Genomic DNA, 25,319 nt, shown 5'->3' with positions numbered 1-25,319 from the left:
TTGTTCCTCACCCATACATAGCGTAACTGTTTGATAAAACCTGCTCTTGAGACTGTCCAAAGTGCAGACTGGAGAAACAAATGTCACCTCCTACTGCTGAGGCAATGGGGTCTGCTACCACTGAGGGCCATGAGTAAGTAAACACTGAGAGAAAAGTTCTTACATAAATTCATTGAGTGTCTCTGATGAACTACAAGTACAAGTTAAGTGTTTGAAGGCTTCAGAGATTCTATTTTTTAAGCTCCACAGCTCAGCATGTGTTATTGATTTCCTACTTGTCTGTACAGTTAGAGTAATAACTTCTGACTCAACTATTAATAAAATGAAAAAATTGAAGTTACAATTATTGATTTTGGATAATTAAGAGATCCTTCCTAAGCTAGTCCCATTGTTTGAAAAACTATTGCACAGACCTGACACACACATACAGGGAGAGTTTATCAGTACTCTGCAAAGCAAGGTCATCCTGGGATTTGGTGCTTGAGCCTTGAACTTGGTAATCTGCTCTGTGGATTTTTCACTGTGAAAAAATTGTCTAAATTCCTTACACAGTGTGGGCTTAGTCCTCAGGGTGTAAAACAACTGTGACTCCTCAGAGCAGTAGAAGCACCAGAAAAACGGAGCATGCATCAATCTCAAACTGGTTCACATAGGGGCTGCCTCTGCACCAGGACCACGTTCCCAGGCACTGGGACACCAGTGGGACCGCATCAACTCTGCTGGAGAAACTATTTACCTTAACACACTTGAGTAGTTCTGTGTTTCCAGCTGATGATTTAGAGTCAGAAAGTTGCAGAACCAAAACAAAGCTTCAAATCCTGTCAGAGCCAGACTAGTTAGGTGTGCATCCTTGTAGGTGTCTGAGCACTCCAATCCCAAAAGAGACAACTGTCTAGGCAACATGCGAGAGTTGTGTGGCCCCTGCACCCCACTGGGTGTGATGGCAGTACTTTGCTGGTGTTGCAGTTGACCTGAGAGGAGGGCATGGAGAGTGAAGGTTTGCATAGTCTCACATGCACATGATGCTGGGCAAGTGTGCTAAAAATTACCTGTCTCTTTTGCATTTGCAGCTTGGGTGTTATATAGGGATTTTATTCAAACCCTTTTCTCTGGAATTTCTTTCATTCATATGGTGAGAAAAACTGTTGGGTTTCTTTTAATGTTGCTAAGAGGAATTAGGGATTATGCTGATACTTAATCTAAAATACATTTATAGCAAAGCACATGAAAGTGACTGTAGAGTATTTTATGGGTTTTACATATATGATATTATCTTTTAATATTTTCTGATGAAGAAGAAATAAAGATTTATAACTTAAGAGCCATGATTATGCTTAAGGTGGTTTTAAAGGCCAGTTGGTAACTTTTGAATTAATGCTAACTTCTAAACTAATTTTCATTTAAAGTAGCTGTGTCCTGCAGCTGTCACTCCTGATAAAGCTTGGTACAGGAGGTATTTGTGATAAAAGCTTAATGTCCACAGTTGTATGAAAAAATATTAAAAATTTGAGTTTGTGTAGTTGAAATTCTAGAACTTTCATTTTAAAGAATTTTATTACACATGGACTCTTTATTTCTTTCTCAATTATTCTGTAAGTGCAGAGACAATTTAAGACTCTGAATAAACAAAGTGCTAGAATTATTGAAGGGCTTCTTGATTTAACTGAGGTGTTGTTATTTAGAAAGCAATAGCTGGAATATTAATAGGGTTATGTTTGTGCTGCTCCTCTGTGTATCTGTGAAGACACAGAACTTAGAAAAATTTTAAAATCCCCATGACAAAATTCTTATTAATGCCACAGCAACACCAGCTGTTTTCTGGAGGTCAGGTGACTTCAATTAGCTTTTCCAGTTATGTATGTCAGGCTTGGTACAAAAAGAATAAAAGCTGTTAAAGTTGTTGGGCTTCAACTTGCAGAGTGCAGCCTTCTATTTGCAGCCAGCAGCTCAGAAAAGTCCCAGAAATCTGTTTTGAAATGGATCCAGACACCTTCCATTAGACCTTGCAAAAACCCACATATTCACAGGAATATTTTAATAAAAAGACATTTTTGGAAATGTCTGTTTCTTGACAACTTAAAAGCAAGTTGATAGAGATTCAGTATTTTTGCTTCACACCAAATTCAGGAAATAAAAAAGGACAAAACTGAGAATCTTCCCTCAAAATGCCTTGTGCATATGCCTCTGTTGGAGCCTGTTGGAAGCCCAGAGGCGCCCACCCGCCTTAGGCAGTGAGCACAGCTGGCTTTTGGTCAGGGAGAGGAGCACACAGTGCTGGCATGACTGTGTGTGCATTCCTCCAACAAGTCAGCTTTTTCCTAAGGTTTCATCTTAAGCTTTCCCTCAACGCTAGTGTGACATCGGTGTATGAGCTTCTGAATTCCTCTCCTCTACCTTCTGTCTGGAAGGATGGGTTTCAGTCTCTTCATGCTGACATCTTGCATCATGTAAGAATGGTCAGCACAAGGCTGGTGTCAGTGTTTGGTGTGGCAGGACAGAGAAGAGCATGGGTGTAAGGAAAGTCAAGTGAGGCCACATGCCTGCCCCTGTTGCCTTTTGACAAGGACTCATATGGGCAGTCTTGCTGTAACTTACCCTTAATTTAGTGAAGCATGTTGTCTGGCCAGACTAATTAGTTCTGTGCCTAATGAATGTAACACGCTCCATCTCCCTGAAACAGGAGCTCAATGACCATGTCATCCATTCAATCACCAGGTCATACAAAGATTGCACCACGGATAGGAAAAAAACTCCATTCGTTGTTCCTTACTTAACCTCAAGCCTGTAAATCTTTGCACTAATTTTTCTGGTCTTCTTAATACACATATTTTTAGATATCTTAATAACCATTTGTGATTTTAGTGAATAAAGCTATTTAGTTTCTTTGGCAAACAATTTATCTTGATGTGTGATGGCACATTTTTGCTGACACTTCAAAGTATAAGAATATTTTTGTTTGTTTTGACAAGGTTTCAAAAGATAACACTTTAGATACATGTTAATCCTTGTCTATACATCAAGCTGACACACCCTTCCCCAATTCATTAAGTGTCACAGTACACTGTTGACAAATAGGGAAATACGGCATTTATAAACATATTCAGCAAGAAAGCGTATTTAATAAGCTTCTGTGTCTGGATCCCAAGAAATTACAAACTTATGACTACAGTAATAATTAAGCAGGTAAAGTACTAACACTTTTACTGGATTTCCATAGCAATTGATCCAGAATTAGTAAGGAATGGAGAATTTCCAGTTCTTAAAAATATTTATTTGCCCTGTGATTAACAAGCCCTTCTATGTGAAAATTGAAATTTTAAAAACCCAGTATCTTATTGGAATACAAATTGATTTTCCATTAATTGCATGTTTTTATGTCATACTAATATACACAATAGCTATATGAACTATTTATTAGTGAAATGGCAGGAAAATTTTGCTTTGATATAGCCCATAGAATAGAAAAGTGGCCTATATGTCTTTGAAAACATGATTTTTTTTCGTAGTTTTCAGGCTTATATATTTCCTTTACTTGCTAATATGATTCGTGAGTATTGCTCTTTTGAGCATGGTTGTGAATTTGCTGTGTTGTAATGGCATTAAAGTTTGTAATATTTAGTGCATTCCAAAATGTAAAGCCAAAATTTAATTAAATTTCAAATCAGATCTGATTGATGATATGTTGGCAAATTCAGTGTTTTTCTAAGGAAGTCTTGGTTTTGAACCACTTTGAATTGAAATCAGATGTCTCAGGGTAATTTTCTTCTATCTTTTGTATCTTTATAACAGTTTCATTTCAATTTTGTCTTTTTTTTATAAGGGAGTATAATTGATAATTTTTCAAGAAACTCAGTGTTATTATCATGAAACATTTCTATAAGTGCACTATATTTCCAATAAAGTGTTTTTCAGAATTCCTTGTAGTAATTTTATTAGGAATTTTGCTCCATCCTACCAATTAATGTTTCTTGAAAAATGAAATTCCCTTTAACGTTTACCTAATTTCAGTGCTGCAAAGGAAAATACCACATAAAAATTTTTAAGTGGATGTAGTCACTTTGTATGTCTGAGTTTTGTTAGTGGGACTGTTACAGGAGTGGCTTCTGGGAGAAGCTGCCTGGGGCATCCTCCATGTCCCACAGATCCAGTCTCAGCCCACCAGAAATGGTGGTAACAGTTCTGTGATGACAGATTTAAGAAGGAAAAGAATTATTGTGCATGTGAATTTTTGTGGCCAGAGAAGAGCAGAGTGACAATATGTGAGAGGCACAGCCCTGCAGACACCAAGGCTGGTGAAGGAGGGGCAGGAGGTGCTCCAGGCACCAGAGCTGAGCTTCCCCTGCAGCCGTGGTGGGACCGTGGTGAGGCAGCTGTGGCCCTGCAGCCATGGAGGCCCCAGGGGATGCAGAGATCCATGTGCAGCCCGTGGAGTGGACCCAGGCCAGAGCAGGTGGATGTCTGAGACAAGGCTGTGACCCTGTGGGAGGCCTGGGCTGGAGCAGGGTCCTGACAGGGACCTCCAGACCCATGGAGAGAGGAGCCCATGCTGGAACAGGTTTCCTGGTAGGACTCGTGACCCTGTGGGGGACCCACACTGGAGCAGAGTGTGCCTGAAGGACTACACTCCATGGAAGAGTGACCCCCACTGCAGCAGCTCACGGAGAGCTGTTGCTTATGGGATAGACTCACACTGGAGAAGTTCATGGAGAGCTGTCTCCCATGGAGGAGACCCCAGGCTGGAGCAGGGGAAGGACTCCCCTCCCTGAGCAGCAGCAGAAACAATGTGATGAACTGACTGTAATCTCCGTTCCCAGTCTCTCTCTGTGCTGCTGGGGAGAAAACAGAAGAGCTGGGAAGGAGGGAGAGGTGTGAGAAAGATGCTTTAAAGTCTCATTTTACTGCTCATTATCATGGTCTGATTTTGTTAGTAATAAACTCAATTAATATCTCTAATTTGGGTCTGTTTTGCCCCTGACAATATTTGGTGGGTGATCTCTCCTGGTCTTATCTCAACCCATGAACCCTTTTTTATATTTTCTTTTCATGTCCATTTGTAGAGGGGAGAGATAGAGAGGTTTTGATGAGTGCCTGGCATTCAACCAAGGTCAACCCACTACAGGGAAAGAAGCCCAATGTGAGTTTATGGAGGAAATACACTCATTATCTAAATTTGCCTTTGATTCCAAAAGCATGAAGGCTACCTCCTGAGATTGCAGGAACCAATATCTTTCCTTTCCTTTCCACATGTCTGATAGCCTTTAAGTTCAGTTCACAGCTGTAATGAAACAGAGTCTTTTTGATCTGTTAAACTGGTGGTTCGGTCTTCTATAGTTCATACGCTTTGGTGTGTTTACAGCTAGTTTTTTCCACAAATTTATGCATGTACGTCAAAAACACAGAAGAAAATAAAAAAAAATATTACCTTTTAATTATCTAGTAGAAAAAGATGAAGATAATTTTTCATTAAAAACTAACGAAACTTGAAAAAGCCCCACTTTGTCTCTACTGCTATTTCTTTAAGTACATAAAGTGAAGTGAATGAATATTGACAGAATGGAAATTATTTTTAAAAGCAACATAATATATATTAAGCCTTGAGAAATACAGGGGAGAAATAAAAGCAGTAAAATTAATTCCCTGGAATAGAATTATGTTTCCTCTAAGATATAGTAGCACTAGAGAAGATCATATGTTTACTCATTAGGTGAGAAATGACCAGTCATATTTTTCACAATTAGGCACTTCAATATTCAATGGCAATTAAAACAATGGCAATTTGACACAGTTGGAGTACAGCAGGTTTTTTGACATGTTCTCCATAAAAGACATCATAACATACTCATTAGTGTTGGGGGTCATACTGATTAATGTAGGAGTAATGGGGCACATACTGATCATTCTGCCATAGCACAGAGGTGTTATAATGGGGAGGGGGAGAAAGGGCACACACAGCGCACTGGATGACTGGATTAAAACATCCTTGTTCTGATTTCATCAAGTCCAGTCAAATTTCACAAGAGATTAATAGAAATAAAATTGCACAAAAAAATCTCTGCACAGATGATATTTTAAAAAAATGTTTCAAATTATCCCAGGATTTACACAGGCACTCACTGGGTACAGTCATTTCCACACCGTAGTCTGCTACTGATTTATTCAGTCATATATCAAGTCTAAATCATGTTAGTTCTTCAGAAGAATGCCAGAATACCATTATGCAGACTACAAAAATATAGAATGTCTTCACTAAATTAAAATAAATAGATGGGAGCATAGCTGTAGTGCACGATTCTCCAGGAGGCTCTCCTGGCCCTTTTCCACCTGCCAGGATCCCTCAGGGCTACTGGCTGTGAATGCTCAAACATGCAGATTTGTCCAGCTGTTTTAAGCACTTTAACTTCAATATTCACTTTTGTCCCACTGACTATTGTCCTGTGTTGGCAAAATTTCCAGGGCAGATGGAGGCAGTTGAAGGACAAGAAAAGATTATGACTCTTTCTGTACAGCAAAGCACAGAGATATTGTGCAATAAAAAATTAATATACACTAAACAGCCTTGGTAAGTTTCCAGAGCAGAAAAGGCTCTCTCCCTATGAGGGAATGTAGCCAAGTAGATGACAGGCATCTGTGTCTTCCTCAGCTTCAGGCATGTATGCGAGCAGTACAAATTTATCTCCCAAAATACTTAAATCAAGTGAAGAAGACACATTGTCTATCAGAGTCAATAAATATCACTGTAGGCCACTTGAAAAAAAAAAAGGAATATGATGGAAAGCAGGGAATGGTATCAGGAGTGATGGCTGCACTCCCATGATCATGCAGCTGCGTATGTAGGAATTGGTTTAGCTTTGGCCTCTCCATTAAAGAAACTAAACAAAATCTGTACCTTTAGCATGAGGAAAGTATGAAGTAACTGATAAATTTGAGAGAAGCAATAGGAAGACCCATCAGTGAGGTCAGTGCAGACCTGCTGAACTGAGGAGAAATAACTGAAAGTTCTGGAAGAGTCTGATGACCAATAGCATTTTGACTGTTGCAAATTGCTGCCTTGGGAAAGTGAGAGCCAGTCCAAATAAACCCATAACAGGACAAAAGATTCAACATAGTTTCTTTGTCTTCAAAAAATTTGTGTGACCGATAGGCAAGGCTTCATAAAGGTCAGGCCTTGAAACATGGCTCCAGCCTGTTATTTAGGCTAAGTAGAAGGGAACCATGGGTGAGTGACTGAGCTAGACCAGAGAGCCATGAGAGATATGCTATGTGACTGCTGCATGTCCATGTCGTGGTGTAGGGTGGCTGCTTGACTTGGGCTTGTTTTGCCTTATAGTTTTAACTGATAACTGGCTAACTGCTTAAAAAGGCCAGGATTTTGGCAATAGAGAGTACTCCTTTGCACCTGCCTGGGCTCCCTGCATCACTCATTACCACATTGGGTTTGACTCCTAGGAGAACAGAAACAGACTGTCTGGGAAATCTCTTCATGATATAGAGATGGGAGAAAAGCTCAATACTCTCAACCTGACCACAGCCAGATCCCACATGAACAACGGTGGGCCTGGAGCTGAAGCAGAACATAGCTCTTTTTTCCAGTCTTAATGCTACTCATCCAAATGCAGCCAAGTGTCAATGACATGCATAGTTTATGCCCATTTAGATACAGGTCCATTGTCATGATATTCCAAACACAGTATTATGGACTCCTGAGCCCCAACAACCACTCAATCTTCTGGGTACTCAATAAAACTGAAGAGAAAATTTCAATCTTTTAATGTTCATTTATAACTTCTCCACAAGAAACATGAAACAAGAAACAAATGGGCATTATCAGCCTTGCTGTTGAAAGACACTCCAGAGGCAAATGATTTAATATGCTTTGACCCTCAGCTGCATTTCTCTCAGAAGTGACACACAGTTCCACACAGGCTGAGCATATAATTTACCCAGGCTTCCCTTTCCTAGGCCTTGTAGGATGCATTTATACTGACCAAAGGCCTGCAATGATTATATCAGGCTAATCCTGACTTAGATCTCCAGTGCTCACCATTTGTTTTCCTTTGATCTGTAATTGTCAGCTTAGAAATGTTTTCTTTGCTGTTTGGCGGCTGACAGCAGGATGAGATTCAATCTGTTCTACCTGAATTGGGATGTGCATTTAAACCTGTTCTTTTTACCTTCCAGCTGTACAGCAGAAGGCTACAATGATTATAAGAGATGCTGATTTAAGCAAGCAGGTAGCGTCAGGGACCAGAGTAGAACCAAGGTGACATACGGGTTTTTAAGACATCATATCCTTTGATTGTGTGCTGTCACAGAAAAGTTGCTCTCTATCATGTGCTCAGTTCCTCAGATTTGAAGGACTGCTACTTAGAACTTCCATTGTGTTAGAGCTGACCTGGTATACTACTTCATATTTCACAATTATCGTAATTATTATTTTCAATTAAATTTAGTACTTGGATCAATTTTACATCAATAGTAATGAAACTGAACATTTCCACTTATGCCATAGATTCTGACAATTTCTGTCATCTTTCTTTTCTATATTTGATGAATTTACATTAATGAAATGGTTAGCTTTCTTTGGATCATTTTCATTTTCAATAATACCACTTTGAAGAGGATGGCAACAATTCTGTCTTTTTGTCTCCTTCAACCTTAGCCTGGACAATCATTTTTAGCTTTGCTAATGTGAGATCTTGTTGAATGTCCTGTTGAAGTTCTTGGTGTCTTCATTGACTTGAGGACAGTAATTTCATGATTCTTTGTGGATGATATTTCTTTCTCTCACAGATTTTCAGGTTTTAAGATTAATTATATCTGCAGTACATGTTTTCTTTCTCTGCTGAAAATGGTAGCCAGGAATATAATTACAACAGGAAAGGGACTTGCAAGGTAAATGCTGTTTACTGAAGTAATTATCAAAGTAATAGCATAGCAGTGGTCAAATGGAGTACAGTAAAACATCCTTGCCTATTCCTTTTAGGTTTTTCTCTGCTCATTAATGGAGAGGGCATGCCTCTAGTAGCAGTGAATTGGTCTCTCCTGTGATTTGAGACTACCATAAACTTGTGAAAAGTCCATTTAAACACCCTGGTTCTGATCTCTAGTGTGGACTTGAAGGCTGCTTTTTTGCTCTGCCAAACTTTAATATGTGCTCCAAACGAGCTCTTTAACTTAGGTGTGATTGTACAGAAGGGAAAAGGGTTTTTATATAAACCCTTCTGTAAGCAGCGCTCCACCCATCCCAGCGGCAGCCAGGCGCTTGGTGGCTTGTCACCAGATATCAGGCCCAGAATCTTCAGAGGGTAGGGAGCAAAACCCACCAGCTTACCAGTTTTTCTCATGTCTCTAGTGTTATTCTTATGTTGAGGGCCATGTGAAGGCTTTGGATTGCAATTTTGCACCATGTTAGTGCAAAATTTTCACCTGTCTCCAGTACATACTTTTGAGATACAACAGAATGTATCTTGAAAGGCGAGTGAATACATCCCAAGATATAGCTAAACTGCTGGTAAACCACCCTACCATCCTGCAGAGCCTGATACTTAAACTTGTGATTCTGCTGCAGTGATTATTTTTTCCCAACAGGAAGATGCAACCTGCTGTTCTGAAGAGATGGCCCTGCTGTTTAGTCTGTGCTGAGAGATCACATATTAACAAAACCATTTAGTTTGGAAAACACCTTAAATGTCATTGAGTCCATTTCTTTGACCAATCATCACCTTGTCAACTAGACCATAGGGCTAAGTGCCATGTCCAGCTTTTCCTTAAATATCTGCAGAGGTTAATAAATTCATCACCTGCCTGGGGTGATCCAGGACTGGACAAACCTTTCTATGAAGAAATTTTTTCTCATGTCCAGGCACAGCTTGAGGCCATTTCCTCTTGTCCTATCTCTGGCTGCCTGGGAGAAGAGACTGACCCCCTCCTGGCCACAGCTTCTCTTAAGGCAGTTGTAGGTAGTGATAAGGTCATCCCTGAGCCTCCTTTTCTCCAGGATAAACACCCCCACCTCCCTCAGCTGCTCCTCACAGCACTTGTGCTATGGACTCTTCCCCCCACTCCATTGCTCTTCTCAGGACGGACTCCAGCATCTCAATTTCTTTCTTGTAGTGGTGAGGGACCCAGAACTGGAGGCAGTATTTGAGGTGTAGCCTGTTGCAGTGTGTTGCAATTTCCTGTTTTACTTCCCAGTCCCTTCCCAGGTGTGGCAATACCCCTCTCCCTTCCCCCTCGCCCCCTTGCTGAGTGAGTTCTGTCAATCACGCTTAACATTCCAGCAAGGCCTCGTGTGGTTGGTCAAGTTCAAAGGATGCTCTTCAGGCCTGGGAGTCGTTGGCCTGTCTATGTGTCCCTTGTCCCCTGAGACCCTCCTCCTCCCACTTGGTTGGTCCTCACCTGTCCCTTCCCCTCCCAATGTCCCTGGGCTTAAATTGAGCCAGGACCATGTGCTCGCTATTCTTTTGGAGCTGTTACCTAAGATTCAGACGTCTGTGACCATGGAATAAACTCTGGACATTAACCCTCTGGCAGAATCCATCTCCTCACCCTAACCTGAAGCCTTCCCACCTGAGATAAACAGAGTTTCTACAAGCCTGGACTTGTTCAGTGCCCAGCTGCAACACCAAGCCAGCCAAAGGTGTCTCTGAGGTGAAACACCACAGTTGCCGCCTTTGGCCCAGCAGCAAGGGTCAGACGAGGCCAGGCACAATCTACCTGGTAATATTGGGATCATATTCCAATAGTGGCCTCACCAGTGCCCAGGCCAGGGGGATGGGCACTGTCCTGGCCTTGCTGGCCACACCATTGCTGATCCAGGCCAGGATGCCATTGGCCTTCTTGGCCACCTGGGCACAGCCTGGCTCATGTTCAGCTGCTGTCACCAGCACCCCCAGCTCCTTTCCAGCCACTCTGCCCCAGCCTGTGGAGCTGCCTGGGGCTGTTGTGACCCAAGGGCAGGGCCCAGCTTTTGGCCTTGTTGAACCTCACACCACTGGCTTTGGCATATGATCCAGCCTGTCCAGATCTTCCTGCAGAGTCTTCCAATCCTAAATCCTACCTCTGCATACCAGATGACAAATGAGGCCAGACATCACACATTTCAAGAAAAAATCTTGAAGATCAAGGACAAACAGCTCACTTCCAGTGTGGCACAAGAATTGTGCTGTCATGATGCACTTCAGCAGATCTTCAGAAGTGAGGCAACCACCTCCTCTTTGTTTCAGTTTCTGCCTTCAGAATTCTTAGATTGATCTCTTTGTACCAGGTGCCACATTACATTAGATTTTAATTTATTATAAATTATAAAGAGCAATACATTATTTATGAATAATATATGAAGTCAGATTCCATGCAGGCAACCTTATACCAATGAAACTGAGATCAATAAGTGACAAATATTTTTGCAAATATATCACACAAAAATTGTTAAGTGGCTCTAACCTGAAATAACTCAAGTTGTCCATAAAATATGCAGCACCTTTAACAACACATTGAATTGAATCTAAGTGATTAAGACTGTTTAAATGTTCTCAAAACAGCTTCTACTATTTCATGACTACCTGGTTATGCTAACTATGGTGATATTCTGTGAAATAACACTAGCTTTTCTGCAGTGTTTGTGCCCAACAAACTTTAGTAGTATCCTGCTTGAGGTACAAAACCCATGTATTTTAAGGCTGAAAGGTAACAATAGTTAGCCCTACTTTTCTGACATTCTACCTCCTTTTTATGCATTTGAAAAATAATTTACACCTATATTTCATTAGGATATGAAATTTTCTGATGCACTAAATGTGGGTGTGAGCCTCTAGGGCTGAACGGCTGTAGTCCCTCCACAAACAAGAGTTAGTACCAGTACAGGGTATCACACCATGTGCTGCTGCCCTGGCAGTCTAACTGCAGAGGTCCTTTTAGGAAGAGCTGAATTTACTTTGATAGCGTAAATAAAGAGATAAGTGTAGAGGGTTACATAACTGTGGCAGATTTCTGAGTTCAAAACCAAATATCAGCAACCACTTCTATTCAGCCCTCTCAGCCCTATGATACCAAACTTTCACTGAACCTTGGAATATTTGGCCATCGCTGGAAGATATATTTTTTTAATGGCCGATTGCTGCTGACAACACCATCATTTTAAAGGTTTTAGAGGTCTAAAGTATTTTTTCTGTGTCTTTAGAATAAATACAAGCCCCAAATGAGGCTGTTAAGTTTTACGAACTCCCTTGTATTTGAAAATATATTAACAAGAATTACACGTTTCAGTGGTCAGAAAATCACTGAGATGTATGGAGAAGAGTTAACACACAAAAAACATATTTCCTTAAATAATGTATCACAATTTTTGTTTCATTGGTGAGTGATGAATTCTTCATGGTATTCTCTTTTAAGGCAGACAAAGTGAACAATGCATATAAAAACATCGAAGTCATAAGAGAAAGTCTAAAAAATACCAAAGGAAAAAGTATGTTCCTTATTCTTATTATTATTTTATTGCTGTGCAGGGGTGTATATGTAAAAGTAACTTATTGTATTTTTTTTCCTAGATAGTAGTTCTTACTGTGTTTTAACCATTCTTTGATGTTTCTGTCAACAAGCTGAAATTGTTGGGACTATGGTGCTTCATCCTTCTGGCTGTTTTCTCTATTACTAAACTCTCTAAATAAAAAAAGCTTTGGCTGCATTATCTCTAGACTTTCTTGTCATCAAAACAAAAATAAAACCAAATAATTATCTAAATTTCTATACAAGATATGATTAGGATCACTAGTAAAAGCTTGCATCAAATTATTCTGTTTTATATTCTACCTCAGACTGAGTAGATGAGAATCGCTTGCACCCACTTGTGCAAACTTTGTTTGAATGACTAGCTTCATGTCAAACACTTGGCTGTTTTGACAGTATTACAATGACAAACAAACAAAAGAATAGAAGAACAAAGTAGGCCTAAGAAAGTCCACTGTGAGAAATTTGTATATTGCAAGTATCTGCAAATAGACTATAAAAGTAATTCCAGGGCTGATATTATCATGTTTAATTTGTTACAAGTCTTTTGATGTTTTCATTAATAGGTTGTCAGCTTGTCCAAGCTTTAATTTTTTTTTGTTTGAAAAAATAATCCTGTGAAATTTGAGACAATGTTAATTAGATTATATATACAATGTTAATTAGATTATAATTTCAAGTCTTTTTCTTGCATATTGCAGACTTAGCATTACAATCAATCAATTAAAATAGTTTTGAGTTTCATCATAGAACAAGATCCCAGACATGGATCTCTGGTGGCTGCAGGAAAACATCTTTTTGACTCACTTGCACATCTCCGGGACAGAGTTTGGGGTTTTTCCCTCACTGTTTTTCTTCTTTGGATTTTATTTACAGAACAATGTTCAATATTTTGATGAATAGTTGAACACTTAAGAAATGTCAGAGCCCTATTTTTTATTAATTAACAAACAACAGTCTAGTGATACTGTTCTAGACCAGCAAACTAGTTTTTTATTAAGTCTAACACTGGTTAAAAGGATTTTTTCTCTTTGCTCTATTCATGTATTAATACATTAGCCAGCGCAGCAATGTAATTCTTGAAATAACGCCTTGCAAGCAAGTGCTGTTGTTAATGTTACACACTGAGTTAGTCTGAGTTAGCTCTTTGGGGCTTTAAAGGTGTTTCTTTTTTTTTCATTCACGATCACAGAGGAGGCCTAAATTCCATATGCGAGTAATAAAAAGGATGTTTTTGTCTCTCTGCTTTTCATATACAAACAGAATTCCTTATATTTCAGTTGTAGGTAAGATATAGTTAAGTATGTTTGTACTCAAAAATGTATTTACAAGGCTGAGATAAACAGAGACAGACCTTAAAATAATTTAGGACAATGACACCAGAAGTGAGTCACATTTCTAGTGGACACAATACATCTAACCTGACATACACCAGAGGACAGTCTGAGCACTGCTTTTATCAAAAACTCTTCTGAGATAATAAGGATTGTCCCAGATAACAAATAATATTTTATCTTGGTATTATTCATCCTGTTCTGGGTAAGAAAGAATCACCTTTTCTTTCCTGGGTCTGTTTATCTTTCGGTGGTGTGTTACCTTAAAGTGAACATATTGGCCTTTGGTTGTGGTGCACTGAACTAGTTCACAGTGTTCAATAGATACAATATTCATAAATTCAGTTGGAAACATTTTTGATAGATATTAAAAGAGATTAATTTTGTTGACTTTTTTTGGTCATATAGCCCAATCAGGATCATCTTTTAGCACAAAATCATTTGAAGAAGTCTTCACTAATACTTAAGCTTTTCCATTCTGCAATTATTTTTTCTAATACAAAGGAAGATATAATGTTGTATGGTGTCACTTCCATTGCCCTGGAATGAATACAAATAGTTAATTTTCTTCAGGTGGAAAAACTGGAAAAATGATCTTATTTCTTCATTGTTATTTCCTCTCAGCAGTTATCAGTAATACTTAAGGAAAGCAGAGGTTGCAACACTGCCTTTATTGGTGAACACCACTGTAGAATAGCAGGCAACAATTTTAGATGTTAGAATTGATGTTCACAGAAGAGTAATCACATATAAATAAATTAAAAATGGTAAGACTGCTTTCAGTTAGTCAATTAAGATAAAAATAGGAAAAGAGCTGCAGATTATCCATACTGATATGTTTACTTATAAAACATGGCTCATTTAAAAACTGAAATTAGTTCGCTTCTGCCTAACCTGCACTTTGCCACTCCTAGGAAGAAGACTAAGAATGTTGCAAAGATGACTTCAGTAACTCATACTGTTGTTTGGTATAATGGCCTCCTTCTTACATTTCTCCCCCCACAACATAGGGTGTCATCTCCAATCCTTCCATAGTCCCTTACTCCAACCCCGACCACTCAATCTACTCATTCAGGCAAATGTAAAATTCCTTCCTAAGTCAGTTAAACTCAGCAAAACCTCAGAAAACTAACCCAATTTCCTGCTGGCTTACTCAGTATTTCAGGGTTGAACAGCTGCCAGAGCTGGCATGAGATCCATGACAAGAGTGTATAGCCACAGGAAAGAGATGGTCTTTCCTTACTTTGGCAGCTCTGAAGTATTAATTTACTTTATTGCATCTCCCCAAACCAAACCACCTAGATTTTCTGGGAAATGGTGTGAGGGGAAAGAAAACTGGCAGTTCCTCCAGTGATCACCCTGGAGTCATGTGTGCTGACTTCCCAGCTGAAATAGGGGAAAATGGGTTGACATAGTTAAATCCTGCACTTCTCACTGACCTCAGACCCAAGGGAATTCTACAATGGGATGTAGTGCAGATTTCTGGATGTTTAAAAAATATAAAGAGGAAATTGTAGAAGCAAAATGAGAAAGACTGAAGAATAAGATAAAACTTGCAAGGAATTTTGTGTAGGAAAAAGCATCTCTGAGGGATGCTGCCAATAAAAGACAGAGCTAGCAAAGAATTATTCTGCTGTCCATCAAATTCAGCAAGGTTTTGACAGATGACACAGAGAAGGATAAATTGTTCAAAAACTTCTTGTATCTGACCTCTGTTAAAAGGTTAGCTGCAGTGCAGCAGACACTGATAACCAGTGAAAGAGGTAAAAGCTCCCCTTCTGGTAATGAACCATTCACTCATTGGCTGGTCTTGATGAAATACTGAGATGCTTAAAGAACTAATCAATGTAGTCTCAGCCTTTTTGTGCTTATCTTTGAGAACTTACAGAGTACAGGGAGCATAGTGCATCACTAGAAAAGACAATAGCAGTCTGTTCTTTGGAGGGAAAACAGCAGGACCTGAGAACTGTTGAATGGTAAGCCTAGCTTCATCTCCTGAAAAAGTACTAAAGCAAACATACTGTTTATTTGCAAGCTAAAATTTATTAGGAAAATGAACAACAAACATTTCCATGAGGTGACTTTTTCTAGAACAAATTGTATCAAACCAAACTAATTTCTTACTTTGACAAACTATAAATCTTTGATGTCAGATAGGAAATGACAAATATCAGTTATTTTAATTTTAGCATCTTTAATGCTTCTCTTGCTCTCATACTAGACTTCCTTTCTGTAGATCTTTAAGAAAGGATTGAACACTTCACTGTCAGAGATGTTGAAAGTACAGCTGATCCTGTCCTCTGGCTACAGGTTAGTAGAAAGCAGCTGGTGAAATCCAGTCCAGCTTGTCTGCATCTCTGATAAGTTAAAAGAGAGATTCAACTACACTTTTACTATTCACAACAATATAGGAAATAATTAGGCCTTGAATGAAGGTCAGCTTGGACGCCTTTGAAGGGTTGCAAGGTCCATGTGCTATTCAAATACACATCACTGTGAGCAGTATTCCCTATCAATACCAGTGTAATCAATTAGTGTTAACTAGGGCCATTCTATAAGGGAACTATTAATTATCATGGGATTTGTCTTGTTTTACTGTACAAGTCTAGGGCTGAGTCACCTTCAGTCCAAACAACAGTACCCAGATGAGTTGCAAAAGCTTTTCCCTTTTCTTCAAGTAGACATAAGAAATAGAAATGTAAGAAGTCCCTTCATATGTTCATGTGATAGCAGCTCTCTTGGATGCTAGAGAGAGAGAGAGAGACATAGATAGATAGATAGACAGATAGATAGATAGATAGATAGATAGATAGATAGATAGATAGATAGATATAGAGATATATATTGATATATATAGATATATACTGCTAATGCAGTTTCATCACAGACAGGACATGTTATCTTGTAAGCTGACTCTTCTGACTGGGCTGCTTTGTCAAGACAGAGAAGAGGACAAACTAATAGCCCTTGCATGAAGAAGGTAGTATTGTGCTAGTAGTGATGGCAAACTGCTGACCAAGAGCAGCCTGGAGCCTGGAACTAGCTGGTGCCAAGTTAGAGGCACAGAGATAAACCACTTTGTATGTATACTTCTCTCACATTAAATTTCTTTTCTGCATGCTGTAAGTTCTGGGAAAAAAAAAAAAAAAAGAACTATCACACTCTGTTTTAATTTAATTACAATCCATTTTGTAATCATTGCTCAGTATTCTCTATAGGCTGCTCAGGAAGCAGTTTACAGACACCAAGGAGCAAAGGTTGGAAATTATGGGGAAAGTAATTTTCAATCTCCTCACAAGTAATGATTGTATCAAAAGACATATTTTCTCTAAGAAATGAAGACATGTCTGCTTTGTGAGAGAGTCACACTCCAAATAAACGTCCACTTTGAGGAACACATGCTCCAAAGGGCACTCGGTACACCTCCAGCCCTGAGTGGGTAGCTCACATAGCAGCTCATTCCAGCCCTCTGTTCATGAGCACAGATCTTTCCAGGGAGAAGAACCTAGATGAACAGGGGATTGAAGCGCTGCCCTGTCTCCTTCTGGGATGGACTACAGGGATCAGGAATACTGGAGTCACTTCTGGCGCATCAGACCGGAGAAATCTTGAAGGTGCAGTTTAGCAAAGCTTGGCCACCCAGAGTGTCAGTTCCTGAGAGCTCTCTGTGCTACCTACAGTCCTGAAGTGCTGAAGCTATAATGAAGCATTTCAAGTGTCTCACTGTCTATCAGCCCGAACTAGTATTGCTCAAAATAGTCTTTTTACCTTTTGTTTTTTCCCTTTTAGGACACTATGACTTTTCATCTTAGTTGTTTCCAAAATTTATAGCAGATAAAGACTGATGATTAAGACTCTTCTAAAACCTATCTGAGCCTCCAGCTCTCCAATGAATGCTTTGTCTGCCAAGAGTCATTATAATGTGGTCAGTGGCCTGGCCCATTTTTCTCCTATGAAATTAATATCTTTATGCAAAATAACTAAATCTTACTATGACAAGAGTAAGAATGATAAGGCTTCTAGAACTCTATAAGAGCATTGCTTAATATGATAATGATTGACATATAATTCCTGAAGAATGATGAAAGGCATTTAATAAAACTCTTAAAGATGCTTGCAGGTTCTGAGGACTTTCTTTATGCCACCTGTATAAACAAATTAATTTAATAATGTGTCAATCACTGTTTTAATCTCCAGCATGCTTATAATTTTGAATCTTAGTTTATGTAGTATGGATAAAAAATCAGTCAGTACAAACTAAATGAACAATGTAATAGTGCCTCCAGACCAGACCTGGTGAAAATCAACTGCATTGCCAAACATAAACTTACTGAGAAAAAATTACATAATCTGTCACTTACGTTAAAGATTTTCTCTGTGCCTAAGGTATCCTTTCCATCCAGTTTGGTTTCATCCTTTCAAGATGCCTAAGATATTTATAGCTGCAAACATACATGATTTCTGAGACCAACCTTTACTTTCCAATGTTGCTCAACATAAAAGTCTCATTTGATAACAATGAACTATTTAATTTGACAGGACTTTAAGAATGATTTACACTTAATTTACAGGGAGGGAAACAGCTTGTCAGAGACATGGAAACGTCAGGAATGAGTATAGAAATTTGACTAAATTCTAGAAGCAATTAGAGCAGGAGTCTCCTCACAGGAACATTCTTAATTACATCAGAAGGTTGAAATACAGACACTTAGTAAAGCAGTGCATGGCTTGGATGTCCAGAGCACCATAAAGTCTACCTTCATCTCTAGAGTAATGCAAATTACTAGGATACATAGAAGGAGAAAATGGAACAAGTGTTCTTACAAATGACAGCTTGTTGCTGAGCTGTCTTTTGCCACTTAGCTCACAAAAATGTAAAATGTTCAAAGGCATCAGTTCCTTTTCAGGATACATAAATCATCAGGCATCAGCATTTCCACTTCCAAGGCTGAGGATTCCTTTTTCAAAATCTAGCCTGTACATTTAGAAATATTAATATTTTTAGTTTTGCCTACATTAAGTATCTACCTTGGGTGTGACTCAGAAAAAATATTTAGAATATTTAGGACTCTGTTCCTTATATCTGGAGAGAGATAGGCATTTCCTTTTGTCTCATTTCTTGGGCAGAGAGTTCACAAGGATAGCAGTTTTATCGGATAGGACTGTACTGACACTATCTGTTTGTCAGTGACAGTTACCCAGCTATATTAAAATTTTTCAAACCTCTTCTTGGCACATGATTAGTGTTGCTGAGCAAACTTGTTTAGGGTAAACATTTAATGAGACCAATATTAAACAGTGACAATGGAAGGTCTCAGCATGCAGGTGTGGGGGACCTGTGGGTTCAAGGACGACTCCGGATGTCTGCCCTGGGATTTCTGACGGCATATCAGATGAAATCTTTGCAGTCTTGCAATCACATGCAGAATATCATTTCGATGAGTGTCGATGGGACGGTGAATGGAAGAAGCCAAGGGAGAGGGTGGAGGATGTAACTGTTGCACGGCTTCAATGTGTGTGTCACTGCCAGCAGCATTTCACATGGCAGCAGTGAGATCAGTGACACTGACTATGCATCAGAGCATGAAAAACATGACCTTTTCTTCCCTGCCTTGCATGTTCCTGCTTCTTAAGTTGGTGGGAAGAGAACCAGCACCTCAGGTAGGGCAGATGTTGTTTGACCTCCAGTCTGTTTGTCTGATATTTGGCCATGTTGTCATCAGCATAATTCTCGCACTGTAATTTTATTGATTTTATTGATTTTATTAAACTAAACAGATATGAGTCTAAAGAAGTGAAAACTATATCTCCCATTCCTTCCCGGGTAAGAATTGCACCTTTTGTTGTACAGAAGGACAAAAAACCTTCCAAAATATTGGCATGGTGTTAATAGGGAAGTTGAGTTCATCATTCAAAAGGTAGAGATTCTCAACACGTTCTTCATGTGTCTTTACCAGCACTGCTGGGGCCCAGGTGTCAGGAACAAAACCCCAGGCTGATGCAAACACAGATCTGCTGTCAGTGAAGGCAGAGTTGCTGTGTGAGCTGTTGCTGGAGCTTGACCCATATGACTCGAGGGGCCGTGATGATATCCCCACAAGGGGTCAAGGCAGCTGGATCATGTCATTGTGAGGCCACCATCCATAATCTCTGGGATGTCGTGTGGATCAAGGGATGTTGCAGGAGACTGGGAGAAGGCTCATGTCATCCCCACCTGCAAGAAGATCTTAAAGAAGGATCCAGGAAAATATGGAGACATCCATTTTACTTCAGCCCACGGGAAGGTTAAGGAATGAGTCCTCCTGGGGCCTATCACATGTCAGGTGAAGAACATGACTGGGGGGAGCCAGCACAGATTCCCCAAAGGCAAATTGTGCTTGGCAAACTTGTCTGAAGATGGGATCAATTGTACCCACATAAAGTTAAATGACATTAGCAAACTGTGTGAGGAAGCGGACACTTGGGAATGGAGTGCCACCTGCAGAAAGACCTGGATTAGCTGGAATCGTGGGCTGATGAGAACATTGTGAAGTCCAGTGAGGACAAGTTTTGCACCTGGAAAAGCAAAACCTTAGTCCAGGAGTGCAGCACAGACAGGGATCTCCCCAGCTTGGGAGCAGCTCTGTGGGAAGGAGCCTGGCGCTCCTGGTGGACTCAGCTCCATCTGAGTGCCCGGTGTGTTCCTGCAGCACAGAAAGGGAGCAGATCCTGGGTGGCTCCAGCAAGGGCCTCACCAGCAGAGACAAAATCCTGGTCTCTTAGCTTAAAGTCTTGTCCACCCCACACAGTGCTTGTCAGGCCACACCTGTGGCCCCTGGTGCACAACATGGATGGGGACAGGCTGGAGAGGCCCCACAAAGGCGATGACAGGGCTGGGAAGCCTGGTATGTGAGGAATGGCTGAGGGAACTGGGTTTGTTCAGCCCTGAGAAAGGAAAGCTTGGGGGAGGCCTTATCCCCATGTTACAGTATTTGAAGGGTGGCTATTCTTAAATATTGTAACATGAGGATAAGGCCTCCCCCAAGAGAAGATGGAGACTCACATTTTTGAAGGAGTCACATGGAGAAGAGGAGGGGTAATGGGTACAAATTACTTCTGGAGAGATTCCAATTGGGCAAAAGAGAAAAAGTTTGCAGTGCGAACTGGCCATTCAAACAATCTTCCCAGAGAAATGGTAGTTTCGCTAGATCTGAGATTAACTATGTAGAATTGTATAAAAAATGGAAGCAGCAAATAGTGAAAGCTGTATAGTTGTGTGTGTGAGGTACGATAGTGGTGACAGAGGAAGAGTGGGGAGGAGACAGAGGAAGTGATGTGACCATTTCTAATAGTTTGTGCATTTAATGGAAGGGACATTCAATGAAATAATCCAAGAAATTTCCTGCCTGATTTCAGAATCACTGAAATGGAGCTGTATACTTGTATTTCAGAGATCAAGGCCTGAATTCTTGCTTAGGCTGCTCTAAGGCCATTAGTAAAGACAGAAGGCACTCTTTTTAATCCTGCTTTCTCCTATATGGACTGTGTACAGGAAAGACATATGGGGTTACTATAGTGTGAAAGCAGAACATAATGTTTTAGTTGAGATTTTGTTTCCTGAAAGAGAATGCTATTTTGAAGAGTTTGGGTTTTTTGGGAGGAGTTGTTTGTTTGTTTGGGGTTTTTTCTTTTGTTTTTATCTTGTTGGACTTGCTTTTGTTTTTGTATATTTTGTTTCTTGACAACTGATAATGAGATAAGAAAAGCATCAAGCAATGTCAGGACTTCAAATAATAGAAAACATCTATCATGTTTTTTCTGTTTCTATTCTCTTCTCCCTAGAGCATGCCATTTCTTTTCACTTTCAATGAATAATTAGAAAATAGAAGACAACTCAAGCGCTGTCTTTGGAAAACAAGTGGAACAGGAACCACACTTATTTATCATTATCAAGGATTGACATGACACTGTTGTCTGTGTAGTTAAAAAAAACTAAAAGCAGTGCAACATTTCACTTGTTTAAAATAATGCAGAAGACATCTGCATGTTTATTGTAACACGCTGAGGTAAGTCCTTCTATGACTAGCTGCAGATCAACTGGAAAAGCATTGATTTATATGAATGGCAAAGAGAGTTAAAGGAATGTCTGTCATTGGAGAAAAATGTAGTGTGAAAACATGGCAGCAAGTAATAGCTGCATGTGAGTTTCAAGGCTCTTTAAGCATACACATACTTTTAAACACAGATAAGAGGCAGTGTCAATACCCTGGAACTGTGCTTTGCTGTTGGAAGATGAGTGCAATATTTTGCTATTCCTTTTTATGAAAAATATTTTATAAAGACTTTTACAAAGACTTTTGATACTTTATAAACCCATCTTCTAAAGTGAATTTAATGATGAAAATATTAGGAAATAGGAGTATGAAAAATTTTTTTTTGGTGAAAGGAAAAGCAAAGTACACATGATCAGAGGAAATGCTTCATTTGCTGAATACCAGCCATAAAGGTCCAAAAAGCAAAAGCACCATATAGCAATCTAACATGCTGATTTTAAAAATTGCTAATTTTTACTCACAATACTCATAATACTCAGTACTCACACAACTGCATCTCTGTATTACTTACAGAAGAAGAAGAATTACATATATGCTTGTTTTAGCATTTCAAGTGAGAAGAAACACGGAAATACTTGCATCTGATTTTCCCACGGATATATACTATGCCCATGAAATAATTAATCCCACAGATACTGGGTTAAAGAGAGTACAAAATACACTCTGCAGAATTGTCTGTATGTATTTTATTTAGTGTTTTTTTGCTATCTTTTCTGGTTGTCTGATCTTTCTGAATAATTTTTCATCCTCTGTGATTTTACTAGACTTTGAAGATGTTGATTGTGATAGAGTGACAGTCTGTACTTTCCTTAGTAAGCAAAATCAAAACTATGATTTCAGTGTATGAAAGAACTTACAAATGAAAGCTGACTTGCTTTTGTATTGCAAAGCAATGTACTTCACCCTCTTACCATTTTTTCCTTAATTTATTTAATGAATAGGACAGGAATAAAAACATCGGCCTTTTTCACTACTTTAAATTTGCTCAACCTGCAGTTGATCTATATCCCCAAAATATAGAAACAATACCTGTTTGTTGTTTCAGCTTGCTGTGTCAGCAAAGCTCAGCTGGGCCTTCACCTTCCCAGGAGAATCCTGTTGGTCCTTGGTACTTTAGAAACATTTATTAAGTGAAGTTTGATTTCACCACATGGAGAGAAGCCATAGGAAAAATTGACGTGGTCTAAGGCACATCAAAATTTCAGCCTATGTTCTGTTAGTCAGATTCCCTCTGGGCTGACATAACAGTACAAGGTTGTTTAATGGTTCCTTAATTGAGCAGAAAATAGCACAGTCATATCTATTAGCTGGAGGCTGAAGGCAAAGAAATTCACACTGGGAAAAAGCTAACATTTGTAAAGGAATACATAGCTAAATATTGAAATGCTTCACTGAGGGATATGATGAAGTCTGCCAGCCCCTTTACATCAAGGCCATATGATGCTGAGGTTCTGATGCAGTTCTGATCATAATGTTTTACTTTAAGCTCTGTGAATCTACAGAATTAAGTTCATGGTGTTTGTTAATTACATATAAGCAAACATATTTAGCAAATTAACAGATTTTTAATATTCTCTAAATCACTTGAAAGAACTATATGTTAGACTTTTATGGATAAAAAATCAGTTTCTAAGTTAACTACAAGTTCTTAAACAGATATTTGAGAATTTATTTATATTTTGTCTTGTCATGAAAAATATCAGAGGCTGGTTAATTCAATATTAAATTACATGTAGCATTTAAACATCCCTACTTTTGGTTTGTTGTTGTTTCTTATGAAAATCAATGTATCTCTTTACTATTACATTACCAGTGTTTGCAGCTGAGCTTATTGAATTGTCACACTCCACTTTTGTGAGCACCATTCTTTTGAGAAGATACCAAAAACCTTGATCCTTTCACAGCAGAAGTGTCAGTGAGGCCTGGCCTGACTGCCTGAGGGGAAAAAAGGATATAAAACTTACAGTAACTTCCCAGGCTGATCTTATGCTGAGTGAAGTCCACAAGAAGACTCCTTCTGATTTCAACAGGCTTCAAAGAACACAAGATCTGTCTTCTTCACCTGAAACTTTCATGAAAACCTGAGCACTAAAGCTAATAGCACAAAGTTAAAACACTTGATCCTGCTCCTCCAGTGCTGCTCTTAACTTAAAACAACTTAAAGCTTTTAGTACGAGGACTACCAAATTGGATGCTTCAGGGGTAGATGAGACTGTGCCATGGAAACAGCTGAAAAAACGTGAAAAATAAGAAAAATGCTTTTCCTCTGTACGTGAAGTCAGCATCCATAACAGTTCCTTCAGGTAACTTCTGAGTGCAGCTACTTGTACTCACCCAATGCCCTCCCAGCAGCTGTCTTTTCAGCATTAGGAGACCAGAGACCCTCCCTGCTTTTCCAGCCTGGGCGGAAAACACAGCAGCTGTCGTTTGCATATAGGTAACACCTATGAAAATACCCCAAACACCTCTCAGAATGTAAATAGAGGCCTGAGCAACACCAGAGCTGGCCCTTTTTGAAAGTGAAATGAGGCACATCCTTTTCTGCTTACATGAATGTGGTATAAGCTGTGTTATGAAATAATTAGCTGAGGTTTCTTAGACTTCAAGGGGCACAGTCGGGAAGAAAATAAAAGCTGTGGTTAGCTTAAGTTTCCAAATATCTGCAAGACATTCCTTTTCCACTGGAAATTTCTGTCAAGACAGCATCTGGTGAGTTTCTGGTTAAAAAAATATTATCAACAATAGTTTCAGCTCATTATAAGGAAATTGATGATAGGAATGGTACTGTGTAAACTATAGCTCTACTCAAATAAGAAAGCAATTATTCCTAATAAGGAAATAACATATTAGAGCCAGGAAAATGGAGAAAAAGATGATAAAAGAGCTCTATTGTGCTTGTATATTGAGTTTATATACTTCAGAGGAAGAGAAGACTAAGATAGGAAAAGTTAATGTTACACAGATAAAGTGAGATCTTAGAAGTAGAAATAACATAGAAGGCACTGAAACAATGAACTAAATTATCAGCAGAAATCAGAACAGTCTGCTTCACACTCTTGATGATCCACCCTAATATTTCACTTGCTAATTAATATTAATGAAGATGTTTATTTGTGGTCATTTGCAGCTTTTTGTTTTGTTGGGTGATTTGTTATTTTGGTTTGGATTTGGTTGTTTTGTGAAGTTTTTTTTTTTTTTTTTTGTACACACATCACCATTAAAGTCATCAGTGATTTTTTGTCTGTCTGGACAATAAGGCTAGATTAGGGAACCTGTCACTAAGTAAGAAAGGATGAAAGTAAGGATTCAAAGAGCAACTGAAGAAATTAGATGGGAAGAAAAAGGCATTGTACTTTCAGAAACACCACCTCAGAGAAAGGAGTACACA

Source organism: Ammospiza caudacuta, chromosome Z (assembly GCF_027887145.1).
Source record: "Ammospiza caudacuta isolate bAmmCau1 chromosome Z, bAmmCau1.pri, whole genome shotgun sequence".
NCBI lineage: Eukaryota > Metazoa > Chordata > Aves > Passeriformes > Passerellidae > Ammospiza > Ammospiza caudacuta.
Note: the sequence above shows the minus strand (reverse complement) of the source record.